Source organism: Protopterus annectens, chromosome 9.part0, assembly GCF_019279795.1.
Source record: "Protopterus annectens isolate FY-2018-M chromosome 9.part0, PAN1.0, whole genome shotgun sequence".
NCBI classification, from domain to species: domain Eukaryota; kingdom Metazoa; phylum Chordata; order Ceratodontiformes; family Protopteridae; genus Protopterus; species Protopterus annectens.
This window is the reverse complement of record NC_056743.1, coordinates 1,720,144,183-1,720,166,224: the sequence shown is the minus strand read 5'-3', so window position 1 is coordinate 1,720,166,224 and position 22,042 is coordinate 1,720,144,183. Positions and strand designations below refer to the sequence as shown.

The following is a 22,042-nucleotide window of genomic DNA, read 5'->3' as shown; positions in this document are numbered from 1 at the left end:
AAGCAAGTCAGTCAAACATGGGCCTACCTTTCAGCAAGCCTCATATCAGCCAAACCATTACAACGGACGCCTCAGACCATGGATGGGGAGCGCACATGAAGGGGAGATGCATTCAGGGGCAGTGGACTCAAAAGGAATCATGCCTGCACATCAACCAAAAGGAAATGCTGGCAGTGATACACTCAATCGAGGCCTTCAAACATTTCCTGCATCAAGGTCACCTGCTAATAAAGACAGACAATACCACAGTTATGTGGTACATAAACAAGCAAGGAGGTACCCATTCCTACCCTCTCTGCAGGCTTTCCCTAAAACTCAATATACAACTGCATTCCCAGTTCGTACCAGGAAAAGAAAATGTACTGGCGGACAGCCTAAGCAGAAACACCATGGATCCACATGAATGGATGTTGCATCCAGACATTTTTCTTCAGATAACACAATCTTGGGGAAGGCCGGACATAGATCTTTTTGCCTCCCCCCACAACCATCACCTGAAGAAATTCTGCACAAGGACATACCATCCTCAAGCATGGAAGTGGACGCCCTATCCTTCAGCTGGAATGCTCTAACAGTATATGCATTCCCACCTCTTCCATTAATGAACAAGGTCTTACTGAAGATCAGGACAGAACAACCAAAAGTGATACTGATAGCTCCGGACTGGCCAAGACAACACTGGTACCCACTGTTAAAGAGCATGACATGCACGAACCCGTGGCCCCTACCACAATGGCCACTTCTTATGACACAGCACAACTACAAAACTCTGCACTCCAGCCTGAAAACCTTGCAACTGACAGCCTGGAAAATACCTTGACTCCTCACCAGGATAAACTATCCAAGAGGGTAAAGGATATCATCATGGAAGCTCGGCGGCCTTCCAGAAGAAAGGCATATTCAGCAAAATGGAAAAGATTTTGAACCTGGAGCACCGCACAGGGTCAGGATCCGACAATGATGAGCATCCCACATATCCTTGAATACTTGGCTGAAATGCTCCATAATGGCCTTTCTTACTCATCCATAAAAATTCATGCTTCAGCTATTTCAGCAGAGAAAAAGCACTGATCCACCTGTATTTTCTCATCCTCTGCTAAGGCAGTTTCTAAGAGGGATAAAAAACATCAACCCTCCAAGGACTCCACCAGTGCCTACATGGGACCTTAACTTCATGTTGGAAAAATTAACACTACCCCCATTTGAACCAGCAGCATCTTCAGAACTACAATTCCTGTCTTGGAAGACTGCCTTCCTTCTGGCCATAACCTCAGCAAGAAGAGTATCTGAGTTACAGGCCCTCATGGCAGTACAACCATTTCTCATTTTCCATAAGGACAGAGTCTTTGAGAACCAATCCTTCATTCATGCCAAAGGTGGTATCCAGGGTCTCACTGAACCAATCTATCCACCTGCCTACTTTCTTTCCAAATCCACAAAATAAAGGAGAGAAACTTCTGCATACCCTGGACATTCACAGACAGTTACATTACTACTTGGACAGAACTAAGACTTACAGGAAAACTGACCAACTGTTTGTAGCATACGCTGCTGGTGTACAAGGAAGAGCAATTTCCAAACAAACAATTTCAAAATGGATAGGAAATTGCATTCAATTCTGTTACTCTTTTCATGGAAAAGCTGTGCCAGCTACCATCAGACCTCATTCCACCAGAGCAACAGCCACCTCCACAGCCTTCTTAAGAGGGGTGGCTACAAAGGACATTTTAGAAGCTGCTACATGGAGCTCTGTGCATACATTTTCCAAGCATTACAACCTGCCTTTATATTCCAGATCCAGAGCAGGCTTTGCTACGGCAGTCCTGCAGGGCATGTTAGCTACACCATCCTTTTCTTAGGTCCTACCACCCCCAGCTTGGCTATGGTATTCTACCCATATGTAAGGACTGCAGATGCATCCTTGAAGGACATAGTACAGTTTTGTACCTACCATAAATGTAGATGTCCGATAGGTATGCATCTGCAGTCAGGTTTTCCCTCCCTCCTACCCCTCTGTGGTATTCTTTGGGTACCTATCCCTCTTTTTATCTAGCTGGGGTTATCTTTTATGGTGTATTTGTTATTTATTGGTTTGCATGATTGGAATTTATTCATTTCTCCAAAATTTAGCCTTCTTTAGAGGGCACCTGGCATCTGGGGCAAGAAAAACTGAGGAACATGGCGTCGGCTGATGCTTTTATACCCCAGGCACTATGACGTCGGGAAAAAGGGCGACATCAGCCGACGCCGGACCCAGACTTTGGAATCCGGCCGACTGAAGGGCTGCCTGAGGCAGGACAACCCATATGTAAGGACTGCAGATGCATACCTATCGGACATCTACATTTATGGTAGGTATAAAACTGTACTTTATCCCTGCCATGGGCGGGATTAGGCACCTCTCTTAGGGGAAACAATTTTTGCTTCTCTTCTGCAGAGGAAATGGAAGAGTCACAATCTGAGTCAGGATTGAACTTATCCGGGCCAAAATATCCCTCTTCCCCATCTTTATATAATTTGAAAATGGCCTGAGAAGTATTTCCGACGATGTTTTCCAGGCTTTAGGGGAACCGTCCATACATTTGTTGTGCCAGTCCTCCTCGGCCTCCCTGTTTCAGCCTGGTTCCGCCAGCCGGTCCATCAAGGGACATTGTCTCTGTCCGGTCTTCCCTATACTTTGATTTTTGTATTTTTTCTTGATCATCTAAAGAAGTTGACGAGACGACATGATGATAATCACGTCCGGCTGCTTCCGACAGATTGGCTTCTGAGCTGGAATTCGGCACTTCCCTTTGGGAGGTGCCTGTTCCGGTGAGATTTCTCTGGGTTGCTGGGTTGGGGGGTGCTGACCGATCTGGTTCGGAGTGTGATCATAGGCAGGTGGGGCCGATGAGGGAGTAATAACATAATCATCTTCCGATGATTCTGTCACATTCAGTTGACTCAATTCAGCTACTGGATAAAGCCTTTGAATGGTGGATATTTAAGTGTCTCTCCATTCACATAGTTCATTCTATTGGCCATCTGGTTTAATGCTCAGAGTTGACCTTTTAATTTATCTTGACTATGCTTAAAGGCTAGTGATTACCGAATCTTTCTCCCTATCTTTGGCTTCAGATTGCCACTCATTAAAAGCTGCCCAACATATGCCGGGGACCTTTTTTCCTTTTTCTTTCAATCTCTTTTGTAAGTTAGAATATTTTTATCAAAACTTCCTTGAAGCAGAAAGCATAGTTTGCCATCATTCTTGGTGAGGGTGACCCAATGATTTAAATACAAACAACTGTCACGTGATACCTTAAAATGCGTATATCCGGCCGGAGTACCTCTTTCTGGCTCTTATTTCTTTGCCCGCACTAACACCCATAATTTCAATATTAGTTGCAGACTAATAGATATGTAAAAATAATATGCCAAAGAGAATTTTTGGCAAACCCACTCTCATACATGTGTTGCCAGAAACATTTTCGCTTTAACCCACACTCATTCATAAATTTTAAAACATGCGACTTACCTATTGTAAAAGTACCACGAAAGAGAGATGAAATGTAGAAAAGTAATTTCAAAAGACACCTACAAAGGCTAAGGCTCCAGATGACAGAAACCTGTCCATGGGCCTGTTTTATGAAATGTTAGCCATCTGTACATGTCCAACTGGATTCAGATCTGGAACACGGCACCAATGCTACATTACATTTAAAACATTATTATCAATTAATAATAATAAGCAACATCTCAATAAGCAGACAAAGTATTATTCTCTCTTTTGTAGAAGCTTTTATTGTCACACGCAGAAGACTCAGAAATCACCAGGGAGTCTTCCAGAACAAAGGAATTCAGTAGCTTATATGCATTCATTACTGCTGACATCACACTAAATATTTAGACAAATAATAACAGGGAAGGCTCTATCTACCAGTCAGGTAGTTCCCCGTTGCACTCAAACATACAGAAGGCACTTATTGCTAGGCAGAAAAAGAAAATCGGGCACACTTCCATATAAGTACATGTTTACCACTTCTCAACAGACCTTTCCACTCAGTACTTTTCCACTACATGCAAGATATCACATACTCAGTTCCTTCTTGAACACATACTTTTAACCCTTTATACTTTACACCAGGTTCCACTTGAGAGTTCTTCAGTGGACCTTCACATCCCTCTCCGTTCCAGCACTCTTATCACACAGTTATGCAAGGATCACATCAGCTGGTCTGTTACCTCTCAGTCAGTAGTAAAAGGATGACTGTTCTGCCAGGCACAGATGCCTCTCTTCTGGCGTGAGTGGGGCAGTTCGAAGGGAGGACAGTCTAAACTTGTTTGTCACATCTAGAGGACAATCTTCAAATCAGTGTCTTGGAGATGAGGACATTTCTCCTAGCATTGCAGGCCTTCCATGACTTCTTCCCCAAGGGTGTGATTTCCATCTAGACAGTCAACATGTCAGTAGTCTGAAAAGGGGAACCTGCCTTATATTCTCTTTTCCAGGAAGCCAAAGCTACTCTTGCCCACTCTCACCTTATTTCAACTCTTCTCTATGCCTCACCAATTTACAGTAACCTGAAGAAAAACAATCTCTCTAAACTGGCTAACACATATAATAGTATTGCTAGATTTGTGACTGGCAATCAATTTAGAACTCACCACTGTCTGAACCTTCAGCAACTTCACTGGCTAGAATTAGAAAATATGTTGCTTCTTTCCCAACTCTCCTTTGTCCAAAGAGCTTTCTATCAACCTAATAACACTCCTGCACTTTCCAAACTTTTGACCCCCTACTCTAACCTAAACTCACTTCGTTCCTCCAGTAAACTACTAGTAACTTTAACTAAATCCAACAACCTTGCTGGTGACTCCCTTTTCTCTAACGCCATTGGTAAACACTGGAATCAACTTCCTACTGAACTTACTTCTATTCCAACCCCTGTTCTGTTCAAACAAAAACTCAGAACTTACCTTAAAAATCAGTGGTTATGTCCCTGCTATAACCCTGACTAGATCTCCCAATAATCCCCTCTACTCATCCCTCTCCCTCTCCTTCTTCCTTCTTTTCTTGTCCAAGCTTTACTACCATCACTTTATAAGTGCTAGCTCTCTAATATCCTTCTCCTCCTTTAGGTGCATTTCTTTTTTCTGAAAGCATAAATTTTTCTGATCTACTCACTCTTTTCATTTTGAATATTTCTCTTTTCTCTTTTACTCTCTTTTTATAACCTTCCTATAAAATAATGTGAAATAAGTTTCCATTTTTTATTTTTTTTGTTTGTGTGTGAATGATGAATCCTATGATGTTATGTGAATATTGAATCCTATGATGTTTTCCTGTATATTTGTCTATCCCCACCTCCTTTCTCCTTTTTACCTCAGCTCATTTTTTGTATACTATGTAACTGTGTTTATCTCTATGTGGAGCTTTTCTCCCCGGGCCTCTACTGAAAATGGAAATATATCCAGTTAGACTAGCCCGGTTAACAAATGTAAAATAAAAATGTAAAATAAATAAAATAAATAAATGAGAGTTTGGCAATGTCCTCATATCGTGTTCTATTAGCAAAGCTCATCCGGTGACGTCCATTGTACTAGTGAACAAGCTGATCAGGTTGATAATTATGTCTCACGAGTACAAGTGATCCCTCGAACAAGCAATGACAACTGAGATTTTCAGCCGCTGGGGGAGGCTAACCTTGCTGCAACTTTTTCCCATCCTACCTGAACAACAAGTGCAGCAGTTACTTTGCCCTAATCCCTCCAAAGCGACAATCACGGAAGGATGCTGTAGTCCACAGCTGGCCCCAGAACTCCTCTGTGCCGTTCCTCCAATACCCTTAATAACCAAATGTATTCAGAAAGCCAGAAGGTGCAAGACCAGAGTGATTCTCATTGTTGCATTTTGGATCCAGCAAGTTTGGTTCCCATTCCTGCAGCCTCATCTAGTACATCCTTATTGGCTGTTGGATTAGTATCCAAATCTTCTAAGTCACCCATCTGGGCTGCCTCTTCTGAACCAAAAGTCCATGAGCTTGACAACTTGGTTCCTCCAGTTTTAATTATAGCCAGAGGCTTTCTATGTCAGTGATCCATATTATCTCAGCCTTTCAAAAATAATCTACCAAAAATACATACCAAAGTAAATGGAAAAAATTTTCTATTTTTGCCTTGTCTAAGGGTTTAGACAGTTTATCAGCACCTCTTTTGTTTTGGAATTTTTGTCAGAACTTTTTCAAAATGGATCCAGTTTTTCAGTTATCAAAGTACAAATGACTGTATCTAATTTTTGTGTTGGACAAAATGACACTTCCATAGCATCTCTGAAAATTTCCAAGGCCTTTCTTAAGGGAACTTTTTTGCTGAAGCCTCCAGTTATAGGCACACAGTCCCTCTTTGGAATATCACAATTTTGCTGCAAACCTTAACCCCCCCCCCCCAAACTAGCAGCTCCTGCAGACCTAAAGTTCCTTTCTTGGAGGACAATTTCCTTAGGTGCAGTCATGTCAGTGAGACAAATTTCTGACCTACAAGCCCTTTCTTGTAAACCTCCTTATTTAGGTTTTCGTAAAGGCAGAGTGGGGTTAAGAACTAACTCATCCTATCTTCCTAAAGTGATATCTGAAGCAAATGTAAACCGATCTGTTGATCTACCAGTGTTCATTCCAAGATACACAAACAAAGAAGAGTATATCTTGCACTTGCTAGAAGTTCATTGTCAATTCAGGTTCTGTCTTCATAGAACAAACGATTTTTCATTATTTAAGCCTTCTCCAGGGCAAAATTGGGTAAGCTCATTTCTAAAGATACCCTATCAAGATGGTTATTAGACTGCATTTCATACACTAGCAGTAGCTACCTCTACAGCCTTTATGGATAGAATTCTATTTGATAATATTTGTGCTACAGCAACTTGGTCCACGGTTCACATTTTGTGTCTGATTCTAAATTGGATGTACAGTCTAGATCAGGTTCTTTCTTTGGTTCCACCATCCTCAGGAATATCCATCCTTGATATCACCCAGGTAATTGACAGCTTCTCTCCCAAAGGTTGAATGTAGACAACATTGGTTATGAAAGGCATGTACTTACCATAATGATAGACTCATGTTGTTTTATTTTCATCTGGTTCAACATTGCTTCCCTCCTTCTCACGTGAGACCCTGTCTTTTAATAGTTGTTTATTTTTTTTAAATAATTTGTATTCTATATTCTTATGGTTCTGTATAGAAATTTAGCTGATAAATCTGGTGGAGTGGAATGAATTATGGGTAGGGGAGGAGTCAGAGCCCTGGATCTGAAGCTTCAAAAAAGGCTCCGAGTCCTGTTCCAACAATCCAAAAATTGAACTGGACAAAAATTAAACAGCACGGATATATTGTTATGGTAAGTATGTAACTTTTTTTTTTTTTGCCAAACTGTTACATAACCAATATACACTTACTTACCTACACTAATCCAACATAGTTAGAACTGGACCCCCAAGTGACATAATCGCCTTCTTCCCTCTCATTAGTATTAATGCTGTAAAGGCGTCTCTGTTCGTTTAGTCTTCCACTTTTGGAAGATTTCTTTAAAGCTCTGTAATTTTCTAAAGGCTGCAAAATTAACTTTTCACACAGAAAAGTGTTCACGTACATAAAGATGCATGCAAACACTTTTTTATGTGAAAAGTTTGTTTTTATGCCTTTAGGCATGATCTTTAAATTCTGCATAGATTCGTAGGTGTTTACTAGGCTAACAACCACAAGGACCTTTTTAAGCCTATCCATGCATCCCAAATCCCAACAAGTTCTGATACCCTTGATAAGTGTAAGCAGGAGCTTGGGAGATGAACCTTTTACAGGTTGCCTGTGTCCATTAGAGACATAGGTGCCAAACCAGGGATGGATTTCCTCTTCCCCATCCAGTTGTCCCAAGTTGCTATTGAATTGGTTTAGGGAGGAACTCTGCTTCACATGTATTGGAAGCCTGTTTTCAGAGACATGGTAGTTTCTGGGATACATACCTGTCTCTCCAGCAGGTCCTATTTATATCACAGGAAAGATTTAAGTCTTTAGAACGGATAATTCTGGTGCTATTTGTTTTGTGGATATGCAGGAGGGCTGTCAGAGTTGCAGAGAGGCATAGATCTCTCCTCAAAACCTTGTCTGGGAACAGAATACAGGGATAGGGTCTTGAGGCAGTCTGCATAGGAAATTTTACTTATGCCGTATATTCTTTTAGTGAGGAACCTCTGTGGATGTTCTAACTGTTGGGTATGCCTGATTAGGTACATACTAAAGGGGGCTTTTTGTACTCAATGATAGGTCTGATGAATGACAAATGCAGTGAGACAATGACTTTCTTGGAATTAGATGGCATACCTTTGTTTATAAGTTGCTCTTTTCTATAGTGCTATATAGACACATGATGGTCAAAGGCTTAGATTACTGTTTATGTGAGTCCCTAAGTCCCTGCCTACTGGGTCAAATCTAAGAGGCGGGTTGTGAATGTGATTATTACCAGGGGTAGATGACTTCATGAAGGATACTAATATGCATTTCTTGGCATTTAGTTTTAGTCCATGGCTCGGACACAAATTGTTTATCTGTGTCAGTCCTTCCTGGAGAACATTTATGTCAGTGTGAGATTCAATAACAATTGCTCCTAATTTGCAATCATCTACAAATTTAGTCAGTCAGAGACCATTGACATTGGCCTTGACTTCAGAGAAGTAAATGGCAAAAACGAGTGGTCCAAGGACTGATCCCTAGGGGACTGCACTTGTGACTGGCCTTTTTGTAGAAGTGGACTCCTCAATTCTAACTTCCTGGGTCCTGTCTGTGGTCCATTTGGCTATCCACTGGGTGACATATGGTTTTGTACCTAACCTCTTGAGCTTGTCAGCAGTGCCTAAGTAGGGTATTGTATCAAATGCCTTGGCCAGGTCCAGGTAGGTAGCCCTCATCCATTGCTTTGGTGACCTTCTCGAAGAAGTCTACCTGGTTGAGTAGGCATGACGTGCCGTGCCCTTCATGAATCCAAACTGGGTTGGGTCCAGTGTCTGGAAGTTTACTATAGCACCGCTGATCGTTTCCTTAAAAATTCTTTCCATGGCTTTACATGTAAATTTAGTGAGACTTTGCCATTGAGTCCTAGCTTCCAAAGCCCCTCTCCCCATTTTGCTCTAAAACATGGATTATATTTTTGGATTAGTATATGCAGTCAAATGTTTAAATAAGGCATTTTGAATTGGACATTTATTTTAGTGACATATCAATGCTTAGAGATTAGTTGGTCAAGCTTTCGAGTGTTTTCTTTATGTAAATGGCATTACAAGTTAAACATGAAATCATGTAAACCACAAAAGACTTATTACTGATCTGGCAGTTGAAATGTTCTGGTGCCAAATATACTTTTCTACTGTTAAAATATGAAAACGTAGTAACTTTTACTAATAAACTTATAGGCTGGGAACATTTTTATGTGGTGCCTGTGAGCATGGCTTTCTCTTTGTTTTAGCACAGCATGTGATTTTTTTTTTAATAAATTTGGGCCAGGGAAGTTGTAATGGATATACATTTTCTATTTTGTAAAATCAATACATTGCAAATGTTCTGGTACTCCCGAAATGTGAGAAGTTTTCATGTTAACAGCTTTAGTCATGTTCTAAATCAGCTAACATTGTACTGGTTGCCAGTAGATGGTATTGTATTTTGTGGTAGCACCTTTAATGCTTCAATGTTTCAGTGTAGTCATGCAGCTAATTTTTTTTCTCACATTTTTTTTATTACATTTTTCATAATATGAAATCAAAAATTATATACAGTACAGTAGAAGATGATGTTGATACAATTTGCATAACATGAGCAAGTTATTAAACTGGGTGTTCACACACTGTAATAAAACAATTTCAGTTTAGCTAAAGTTAACAGAGGATTACCATGAAGTTATGATTGTGTTATGGTTCAGTCAGGAGGTATGAATATAGTAAAGCAATTGACCTATACATTAAGGTAATACAATAAGAGTACATCTTGAGGCATAACACCAACTTAGTGATGCACAAAAAAATCTGAACTACTATACATATATGCAGATTTACAAAAGTGTCACCTTAGTTGATGCTGTTACTACTCTTAGGTAAACAGTGTTAAATAACTTTATGTATTTTCGCATACTTTGCCATTCATGATAGAATATCAATTAAAGCTTTACAGTAGTTCTGATAATATGTTTGGTTCTTTTAACTTTTGGTATACAGCTTCTTAGCTAGTGCATGTTTGTTGCCATGTTCTTGTATTCTGTCCATTTAAATTTGGATCTGTCCAGCCAGTTTTTAGCTATGTAAAATTTTAATAGGTCACATAGTGTTATAGTGATGTGTTTAGTGAGGCTATTATTATTGCTCTTGAAAATATGTAGTATCACTGTTTCCCATGATAGAGTCGATTTTGAGTAGCCTGTTATTTCTAAGAGGAATGAGTCTCAGTGAGTACCACAGTTTATAAACTTTTTTGCAGCTCCAGAAGATATGTAGAATACCAGCTTCTTTATTAGGACAAAAAGGACAATAAGATGACTTAGATGGATTGAATTTGTTAAGATGGACAGGTGTATGGTATGCATTATTGAAGGTCATGATCTGGTTGTATATTAGTTTCTTAAATGGCGTCAGTTTTATGGTGTTTCCAATGGCTAATTCCTTCTGATTTTCTGTCAGGTTACTCATTTTCTTCCCAATACTTTGTAAATCGGATTGTAGTTTGATATTTAATTTTTGTTATTAATTTATACGTGTTTGAGAGCATTTTGTTTTTGTATAAAAGCAACTTTTGAATTTGTTGTGCTACCTTGATATCTTGCTCATTTACAATAATATCCTTAGTTATTTTGTTAACTAAGTATAAGATTTGTTTTATTATCGCATTATATTTATTACTTGCTATAAGAATGTTCTTGATGCTTTCCATTGATAGGTTTTGTAACTGGTAGAAGTCCCATACTGGATGATTTTTTTATTAATGGATATTTATCCAAGTTTAACATAGAGTTTGCTAGTTTTATATCAGGATTGTGTATTGGTTGTAGAAGAATAATCATATATTTTAGTTTTAATGATATTAGTAGTTTCTTGAAAATTTCACACTTATTGATTAAAACTGGGAGAATTTTTAATATCTTAAGGGTTTCTTGATTTAGGAAGGGAATCACTTTCGGGTTAATTTTTAGATGGAATAATATTGTTGTGGAATAGTTTAATCCATAATGGGTATCATTCATTACACAATGGATTGTAGTTAGCTATTTGAATAATGCGGCTAGCATTAATTATTTCATGGTAGAGTTGGACGTCCAGAAGGCTTAGACCTCTTTTTTTTTTTCAGAGTATTAGTTTGTTATAACTAATTCTTGTACTCTTCTGTTACCATATGAATTGTGCTAGTCGAACTTTTATTAAAGAAGGTAGCTGGAATTTTCATGAAAGTGGCATTCATTTCGTATAATATTTTTGGGAGTATGTTCATTTTGACAATTGAGGCCTTCGATAAAGTAGAGAGTTTAAGCTTTTCCCATTTGCTGATGTTGCAGACTATATTAGTCCAAGTTTTAAATGTGTTGTTATTGATCATATCTGATTGTGTATGACTAAAGATTATACCTAAATATTTCAAAGTATATTCCACTTTTATATTAGCCTCCTGAAAATAAAATTCCTTATGGCCTAGGAAATTTAGTGGGTAGATAATTGACTTTTTAGGAATAATAGCGTAGTTTGATACTTGGGAGAAATTGTCTATGGAAATTAAGATTTTACCAAGATCAGTATTAGGGTATTGAAAGTAAGTATTTAGGTCATCTGCAAAGGCTGTGTATTTTATTTGGGTTTTTGATAAGGAAACAAGATGATGGTATGTTCTTTGATTAATTAATAGAAGTAGTGCTTCTATATAGAAATTGAACAAGTTTGGGGAGAGTGAGCATCCCTGTCTGGTGCCATTAACAATTTTTATCGGGTTAGATGTTTTCTTATTAATGTAAAGTGTTGCAGTTGCCTTACTATATAGTGTTTTGATCATTGTTATGTATTCTTGTGGGAATCCAAATTGACGAATTATAAAAAGGAGGCATTTTTGATGGACTCTGTCAAAGGCTTTTGTTGCATCCACTGATGAAGCATTTATAGGGGGTTTGTCCTTGGTGGTGTAGTGCATCAGTGGTTAGTGTATTATCCCATACTTGTCTCTAACTCATAAAGCCTAGTTGCTCAGATGAAATATATAAATGGAGCAACTTTCTGTATTCTGTATGCTAGAATTGTTGAAAGTATCTTCAAATCTATATTTATCAGAGCAATGGGCCTGTAGTTGTTCGGAGTTTTGGAGTCAGTGTTTGGTTGTGGGATAAATATGGTCTTGGAATTATTAATATATAGGTCTGATATCCCAAATTCTATTATATGGTTCTATATTTTTAAACATATTGGTGCTTAAAAGTGGGTACGTCATGCAGCTAACTTGAGCCTCGAAGAGACTATATAGAGGTGGCTCTAAGTTAATGGTTTCATACTTTTTTCCTGAATTAACTGTTCAACCTTTCCTTTAATGTTTACTAGAGTTGTGGATTATCTCTGGTGAGAGAGAACTCCATACTCTACCTGCTGTATATCTTAAAAAACATAATTTTAGAGCGGACTGCAAGTCCACATGAAAGCTGTAGTTCCTCGTGTCTCTTTCATATGGCACACGACTCATCCAGATATTGCGGCTAATATCTCACGTTTTAGGAACTTACCACAAGTATGATATTGCCTCTGAGAAGAGTACATCTGACTGAAGACATCTTTATACTCTTCAACCTTACTACATATGGAAGTTGTCTTTAATTTTTGCCTGGTGTATGTTTTTTTTTTTAATTCTGTCTAACTTTTTAAAGATGACATAATGTACCGACAGATCTGTCCACAGTAGTCTATATATTGACAAATCAAGGTCTTACATTGGAACCAAGACACTTATCTCTGCAGCTGATAGTGAGTAGAATGTCCTCTTAATACCATAAAAGTATCTTATTGCACTTATCAAATGAGCTTCAAAGTTGAGTTTGATACCTAAATCCTCAACAGAGTCTGAAACTAGAGTACTGTCAGGCTTAATAGCATTTGGATAGATATTGTTACTGGCTCTAAAATTAAGAACTTTACATTTTTGTGAGTTAAAGTTGACTCTGTTAATATTTAAGCAAGTGTACAAATAATCTGTGCAAGTGTGTAATTATGTTTGGTGATTTACTTTCAGTTGCTCACACCTTGATGTCATCTGCGTGCTTACTTCTTTAAACATCCTTACCAGTTGGAAATGAGGTCATAAATAAACCAAAAAAGAATGGTCCAAGAGCAGACCCCTGTGAGACACCAGTATTTACAATCTATATTTTACAATTCTGAACCTTAACACTACTTTTGTTCTATTTCCTAGCCAATCCTGAGCCCATTGTATAACAGTTGAATTTCTGTTCAACCATGGTGTGAAGGATGAGATCATGTGACACTGAGTGGAAGGCCTTAAGATCTAAATAGACTGTATCTTGTAGCAAAACTTGTTCATAACATGAGACAGTATTGTAATAAAATTCCAATGCTTTGCTTAAACAGGATCTGCCTTAGACAAAACCATGTTAAATAGTATCCAGAAGTTGTCTGTATGGCTCACTAAATAGAGAAAGAATTATTGTCTCAAAACCCTTACCCAGCAAACTTGCAAGACTTATAGGCCTGTAATTATTTGGCCCCTAGGTTTAAAAAATGATGACTTGGCTTTCCTTCCATATTTGAGGACAACCCCTCACATGTAATGTTTCATGGAATACACAAGTTAAGTTATGCATGGCGCACAAGTGCATTAGCATTTTTCCTTAAAATATACCTGTTTAACCCATGTGGACCTGAATCCGCACTTGTTCTTATTCTTGTCATGGCTATTGATGCATCTTCTGCCTTAATGGTAGAACATAATTTGCTTTTATCATTACTGACGTCTGTGGAGGTAATAGGTACAACACTTGTGTGAGGGAAAAAAAAGTTACTTTTAAAGAAAATCAGCAAGTTTATATGGAGGAGTAACTTAATCATGTTATGAGTCAGTTAACTGAACATGGTTATGTTGATGCTACCCACTATATGATACTGCATATAAAATTAGAAGTGTGCTTGAGAAACTATTTTAACCTACTAAGTGTTGGGCTATTGCCACCCATCCTGATACAAAGTTCGAAAGACACGGCCTTTGAAAAGGAAAGTGATATCAGAAGTCTCACGTTGCACCCTTTGAGCTTCTGTCTGCCCAGAGGTGGATGAGCACAGGGCGTGGCCAGGCCAGCACCAGATCAGAAGCTTCTTAAGGCAGAGAGAACGCAGATGTTTATGGCACAGTAAACCAAGACCAGAACTTTAAAAGCAGTGCGAGACTTCACTTTCAGCCAGTGCAACCTATACAAAATTGCAATAATATAATGGTATTCAGAGAATGTCAAGGTTATGATGTTACGCTGAGATCCGTTTCTTCCTGTGTTCTTTTTCATGCTGTGCCTACTGACCTTTAAGCCTCCCTGTAACAACCATGCCCCCTCCCATTCTGGATATTTCCAGGTCAGGCGAACAGCCTCACTGATGATTTGTGTCATCACTGGCATCTTTGGCATCCCAGTAATGAAGGCGTACTGATTTAAACCTAACATCTTCCTTGGGCAGGGGGATGGGCGACATGCATCACTTCTGGATCACAGTGCCCACCCTGATGTGAGTTTAAACTCCTGGGCAGCTGTGATGAGACCTCCAGCCCAAGTACCATGGTGGAGGAACATCTGCCTCCACAAGAGAGTCTCCTGCAATGTGATATTTCCTCTGAGGAGCAATGCCATTGGATGGTCCTGGACCTCTTCCCCCTACGTCCCTCCAAGGGTGAGTATACTCATCCTTCCCTGCCATCTCAAGCATCTGATTGCTCTTGGGACACTTGGGCCTTAATCAAGACTGAATATCCTTCTATACCACGAAAGCTGGAATATTGTATATAGATCATCTCTGGTCTCTTTATCATCAATCTAAACCTGAATCTGATTTCATTGAATTCTGAGAAATGTAAAACCAAGTTAAAAAATATAATACTACTTCTTCTCTTTAAGCTGTTCCCATTAGGGGTTGCCACAGCGGATCATCTGTTTACATTTCTTCCTGTCTTCTGCATCTTGCTCTGTCACACCAACCACCTGCATGTCCTCTCTTACCACATCCATAAACCTTATCTTAGGCCTTCCTCTTATCTGGCAGCTCCATCCTTAGCATCCTTTTCCCAATATACCCAGCATCCCTCCTCAGCATATGTCTAAACCAACGCAATCTCGCCTCTCTGACTTTGTCTCCAAACTGTCCAACCTGAGCTTGACCCTCTAATATACTGATTCCTAATCCTGTCCATCCTTGTCACACCCAGTGCAAATCTTAACATCTTTAACTCTGCCACTTCCAGCTCTGACTCCTGCCTTTTAGTCTCACTACCCTTTTGTAGACCTTCCCTTTCACTCTTACTGGTACCCGTCTGTCACAAATCACTCCTGACACTCTTCTCCATCCATTCCACCCTACCTGTACTCTCTTCTTCACCTCTCTTCCACACTCACCATTACTCTGAACTGTTGATCCCAAGTACTTAAACTCATCCAACTTCACCACCTCTACACCCTGCATCCTCACCATTCCTCTATCCTCCCTCTCATTCACACACATGTATTCTGTCTTAGTCCTGCTGACCCTTCATTCCTATTCTCTCTAGAGCATATCTCCACCTCTGTAGGGTCTCCTCAACCTGGTCCCTACTCTCACTACAGATCACAATGTCATCTACAAACATCATAGTCCATGGGGCCTCCTGTCTGATCTCATCTGTCCATCACCATTGCGAATAAGAAAGGGCCCAGAGCTGATCCTTGATGTAATCCCACCTCCACCTTAAACGCTTCTGTCACTCCCACTGCAGACTTCGCCACTGTCACACTATCCTCATACATATCCTGTACCACACTTACCTACTTCTCTGCTACTCCAGACTTCCTCATATAATACCACAACTCCTCTATCTGTTTAAAAAGGAACTGTTATCTAGGCAAAGGTTTGCATGTTAACAATGCAGAAAAGTTCTAGAGCGGTATTGATAAGCTGCTTACACAATGTAGCCCTTATCTTAATGACATCGGTATTACTTTTCAGTTTGGTATGCATTTTCATGACTGTTAAATAAAGTCATGTCATATGGCTAGAAACCTGTTTTATGCTTTCCATCATCATGATTATCCTTTCATCATGCAGACAGTCTCATGTAATCTTTGTAAGCTTAAGATAATCCCTGGGCCAGTATCAGTTTGTAGTGTAACCCTTGAATGTTAAAAATCTCAATTAGTGCCATTGCCTACCACTTTACAGTACTTATTGAGGGCCTTGCTGTTTCTATAATCTGAAAAAAAAACTCATTGTATTCCTTCATATAGGTGGAGCTTCATTTACACTGTTTCATCAATTTTTGACCACCTCTTCAAAATGTTTTGGCTACCTATCCAACAGCAAATTATCTGCAGCGTTCTTGCTATGGCCTACCTAGCCCAGCATGACTTGGTTCCCTCATCTGCGGGTACCTTCTATCTGTGAGTTAAATACCTTAAACATTATACCAAATCCCAACTTAAACAAGTAGATACATGTGTAACATGATATTTTTATTTCATAGGTGATTACCAGGCTAACAACCAGAAGGGGCTTTAGTAGCCTAGCCATGCATCCCAAGGCGAGTATCACTCTGCCTTCTGTCTTTGAAATAAATGGCTTGACAATTATGTCACCCCTCAACCCCAGACCCTTACTTGTGGAACTTGCTACCTGACTGGTTGAGGGAGTCCCTAGTTCTTGATGGATTCAAATGTGCAGTTAAGACCCACCTTTCTGAGTTTTGTAAAGGCACAACTAGTTTGTTTGTGTCTTTCGACTTTTAGACTATTTTACCTTCCTTATTTACAACTGTTAATAATTTCTTTTACTTTGGTTTGCTGTTATTGTGTTTGTTTCTGTATTGTTTTAGTTGTGCATGATGCTGGGTTACAGACACTTGAAGCTGAAATTGAAATTCTTTGGTGTTTAATGACACTCAGCTATATCTCCATTGGGGAACTTAGTTTCAGACTGAAACATAGTAGTGATAATAATGGCTTGTTTGATGTTATGGATATCTTCCTGTGCCAATTAGACTATGGCAGCATAGCTGGGACACATTTTATGCACCTCTGCAAAGCAGCTGACAGTGTTGATCATGCTATTGTTTCGATTAGTTTAAAGTAACTATGTGCTTCTGTTAGTGCTACCAGGCGACTTGCTAGTTGTCTTGAAGACAGAGGCCAGTGTGTTTGATGGAATAGTACCATCTCTAAACCCTTAAGTATGACTAAGCTGTTGTACTCATTGCATCTGTTATCTCTCTGTTGGTAAAAATTGTAATAAAATATTGCCATAATGCCTCGGGGTCATGCCTGAAAATGTTCCCCTGAACCAGTACACCTACCCAGTTAACAAATGGTAAATAAATAAATAGACTGATATAAAAAATAAATGTTGGCATCCTTTAGGTCTCTGTGCTGGGTGTACTTCTTGCAGTCTTCTGAAATTCCATGGCTAGATTGACCCTTCAAGGCTAAAACTTTTCTCTCACATTCTTAGACTGTCTTCTGTGAATACATGCTTGCTTCTTTTTCTCCTGTACTTACACCTTCTAATCAACCTACAGTCTTCACTCCTACACAAACTTGAACAGGCCTACAAACAAATCGCTTGATTTTCTGATGGTAATTGTAGTAGACCTTGTCACTGCTTATCTGTTTGCAGCCATAACTTTGATTATTGAAGGTAGAACATGCAGAACATTGTTTTTGTTGTAATTTGCATCATAATATGTAAACGTGTTTAGTATGAGTCTGGAAATTTCTGTAGGTAAAATATTATTTCTGTTGCCCGAGATCTCCAGGTATGGAGACAGCACTACTGCAACCAGTTATGGGACCCCCCCCCCCATTTTGTCCACTCATAATTCTGTACATGAGTACTGTACATTTTGATTCTTGTGGTTATGCCGTATGTTTTTCATACCATTGTTTCACTGTCTTGCATGGTTAAAGGCCCACAAAAAAATGCCTATTGTTGCACTTTGAACTTAATTTAATTATATTTGCAGTGTAGCCCAGTGTATGAACATAGGAATGGCGATATGATTCTGATGTATCGAATTCAGGGTTTTTGACACTTGGGTTATTTGTTAGTTTTGAGGATAGGCACAGTAGGCATTGAACTTTTCATTTGAAAGCAAAATGTGGAGATATGTTCCTGTTCTAATTTTATGTATGATTTTTTGTGGGAAGTGTTGTTATAATCTTTGTTGACTCAGGATTTTCTGCGTGGAATTGAATTTCTGGAAGCTGTCACCATTATGGGACACGAGCATCTCAGCTGAGCTGAGTGCATGGGTTATATAGTGCGAGTAAAAAGAAAAAAGTTCAAGTGGTGGCACCGACCATGATAGAAGTCGTCTTTATGTAATAAATTCATGCACGCTTAAAAGGGAGTCTGTAAATAATAGAATAAACAAATGAAAACGCTGCTGCAGCTGAAATACTTGAGTCGAGTTTTAAATCTGAGGATTTGCTGAGTGATTTTAGAGTTCAGGTTTACAGTATTTCTAGGTTAAACTGCTGCTGTACTTCATTTGTCCTAATGTGAACTGCTTGTTGAATGTTCTCATTAAATGAACACATTTCTCTGCTCAGGGTTCTTGAACTATTTGTGTTCAGCTCTTTAACCATTACACATGGAACATATCCTCAGAATTTAAACTGTGCAAATCATCACACTTATGTGGCATTTTTGCGGCAGTAATTGTGAATATTTATTGAGTTGCATCTTTCATTTAAAATAAGTGTAAGCATTTTGTTTACATACTTCTCTGACTTTTACTACCTAGGCATGACAGTTTGTTGCTCATCCTAGATTTGATGAATTTGTTTCATAACGCCAGAACTTTTAAAGTACTGTAATACCAGCTTTGCATATCCAGTTCTCGTTATTCACAGTGGACAGTGTTTCTCAGTTGAAAATGAAGAGTCCACATAATTACTATATTAAGCCTTACCAACTCCAAAAAGCCTCTGAAAGGAAAATGATATTGTAGTTCTTTGTCTGGTCATAACCTCTGAGGCAGGATCTTTCATAATTGTTTTTAATCCTACAGGTCCCTAGTCTGTGTGCCTTTCCCATACTTACTCTGTCCTCTATAGAGGCCAAATATATCCATCACTCAGTCTCACACTGTATAGGCCCTACCTGCCTGTGTATGTGTGTCTGTCTGTCTCTCTCTGTCTGGCCATCCCTTTTATGAGAAAGGAGCTTGTCCTTCACTCAGTGCAGGAATGAATCCTCCTCTCTGGTTGCCCCAAAACTGCAGCTGCAGCTGCGTCCACCCCACAACAATTGCTAAGGGGCAGTATACCACAATGTATACATTAGTAAACAAATGAACTAGGCAAGTACAAAAACTCCTTATTGTTAACTGTATGGAGGAGTGCAGTAGGTGAAGCAATTCTTTTCTGAAAAATAAAAAGTGCTCCTCTTTTTGACCCTCTGCTATGATTTTTAAAGGCCGTTGCAATGTTTTTATAACTCTTAGAGGTTGAGATCTATGGTTCAGTGTCTCATATGGTGTGGCCATCCTCCTTAGGGTAGACTTATCTTGTTTCTTTGTAAGCCAGAACTTGTCTGAAAGTGTTTCATATTTAAAATTTTAACTTGTAAGTGTTGCTTGTAGGGGGAACCAGATCTGATAATGGTCATTGTGTACCCGGCTGCAAATCCTTGGTGAACCATATCTCAGCATTTATTGAGTAAATGTTAAAACTAGAGTACTTTCTTTGTGAAGTACAGATCAGTACTTTTTAATTGGGAATGCCCAAAGTTAGTTTTGTTGCTTAGGGGAGTCTCGGGGTCTTTTCTCTGCCATGAGGGAGGATCAGTAATACTAATTCTGAGAAACGGCACCCTCAAATTAAAATTTTGCTGAATGGCAACTGTAGATGTCACTGCCTGAGCGGGTTTCATGTGGCCTTGCTCTTAGCTCCCAAGTTGTACTTTTGTCATGTTGATTTCTGAGTGGGAGAGCCCCTAAAACTGAAATAGATGATGGCCTTGTTAAACTGATAGTAAGTGTATGTGTGTGTTTGATGTCATTTCTGTCACAAATCGCTCTATGAAGAGAGAGAGTTGATCAACTGGTCTGTGGCCAGGATGGAATCTGCATAACTGCTCAATAATCAGACGGTCAGCTATCGCACAGTGTCCATTTTCCATCACTCTAGCATAGGATTTCCAAGGGAGAATGTGGAATGCGGTACCTTTATAATTGGAACAAATTGTCTTGTCCCCCATTTTGAAAAATGACGGACTGTCATCAAAATTACAAGTGTAGAGATAGTGCCCCCTCGCCTTCTGTGTATCATTAAAAATGTAAGGTAACTATAAAACTCATCCAGTATCCATAGGGTTGCCAGTTTTCTTTGTGGCTAAAACTGGACTATGGTCACGCCCCACACCACCCGTAACTCCCCCATTCCCATCCCCTCTCCCATCCATGTTCCGCCCATTTTGTGACATCAGCTGATGGGAACACACCTCTCAACGTGCATACTGTTTTCTTATTTACTTCTACAATGATTACAGCTATTGAAATAAAATAGCACAAACACAGAAGTCCACAATGAGCAATGTAAAGATGCTAGAAGATAGACTAATCCACACAATACAAGAACCAATTCCTCCACCAGCAGCCCCCTTCAGATTGCTTCAGGCAGTCCACCACCCACAAAGTACTACAGCTGATAAGATCAATATCTGTGCACTACCATACTTCTGAGGTTTCAGTGATGTCCCTGATTCTGCCTTAGAATGCTACTTTGACCTTGGCCAACCATGCAACTTTGTTATAAACTACTGAAAATAGCCAACAACAAATGATACCAGTCCTTTCAGGCATAGATTTATTATTCTTAGGAAAATATATACACGTCCTCCAAGTCTAAACTCTAAGCGAATAATAGCAACATTTTAAACCCTGCTTCAGTCTCAGATTTATAAAATGGTGTGTTTACTCCTTGCTCTTCTGTTTGATAGTTCATTGTGGTAGTTGGCTGTTGGTTGACTGGTGTACAATACCACAGTCTCTACGGATAAATACACTCTTCAGCAGTACTTAATTTTACTGTTCATCTTCTCTATCAAGGTAAACGGCACTTCATTCAACAGCACCCTTCTGTGTCCAAGAATGCTACTTCAACCACTAGACACACACACACATAAATATGTATGTATACATACACACATACAGTTAAATAAGAGGGCGCATTTTCAGGACTCAATGGCTGCATAGAGACCACCACCGATGTGTTAAAGGAGTACCGCACCCACAGACTCAAAAAACATGTTTAAAACATCATGGCATGATGTTTCCTACACTTTAACGGCACTCTGGGATTATTTACAGGATTTAAAATATTTTTATATGTAATTCCAGACTCTGACCACCTGGAGGCTGGCATATTGACGTGGTTTGGATAAATCAGGTTGCCATCCAGTATCCCAGAAATCATTGTTTGGCTCAAAAATGTTACATCACGCAGGCCTCTGTTTGCCTAAAGTTCCTGTCATTTCATAAATGTTGCATGCGTACAAAGTACTGAGTAAAATAGAACAGTGTAAGTAACATTCCCTGCTGCTGGATGACTACTTAAAACAGAAACAGTGCAAATGCCACAGAACACACTCAAGTGCTGTTTACTGCTGCCTTTTTTTCTAAATTTAGTTTAAATGGCACTAATTTGTGAGACAATGAATTCCAGTCCATTTACTTCTCCCCTCCCCCATAACACTTAGCTTCCCTAGCTGTCAAAGGCCTGAGGGTAATTTGACCTGGTAATTCCATTGATTGGCATATCTCAG

At 39.3% G+C, this 22,042-nt stretch overlaps 1 protein-coding gene across 1 annotated transcript in view; it reads left to right on the top strand.

Annotated features, from left to right (window-relative positions):
* The window catches only part of LOC122812231 (serine/threonine-protein kinase N1-like), a 2,446,550-nt gene that overhangs the window by 810,293 nt on the left and 1,614,215 nt on the right, over nucleotides 1-22,042 (top strand). The window lies entirely within an intron of this gene.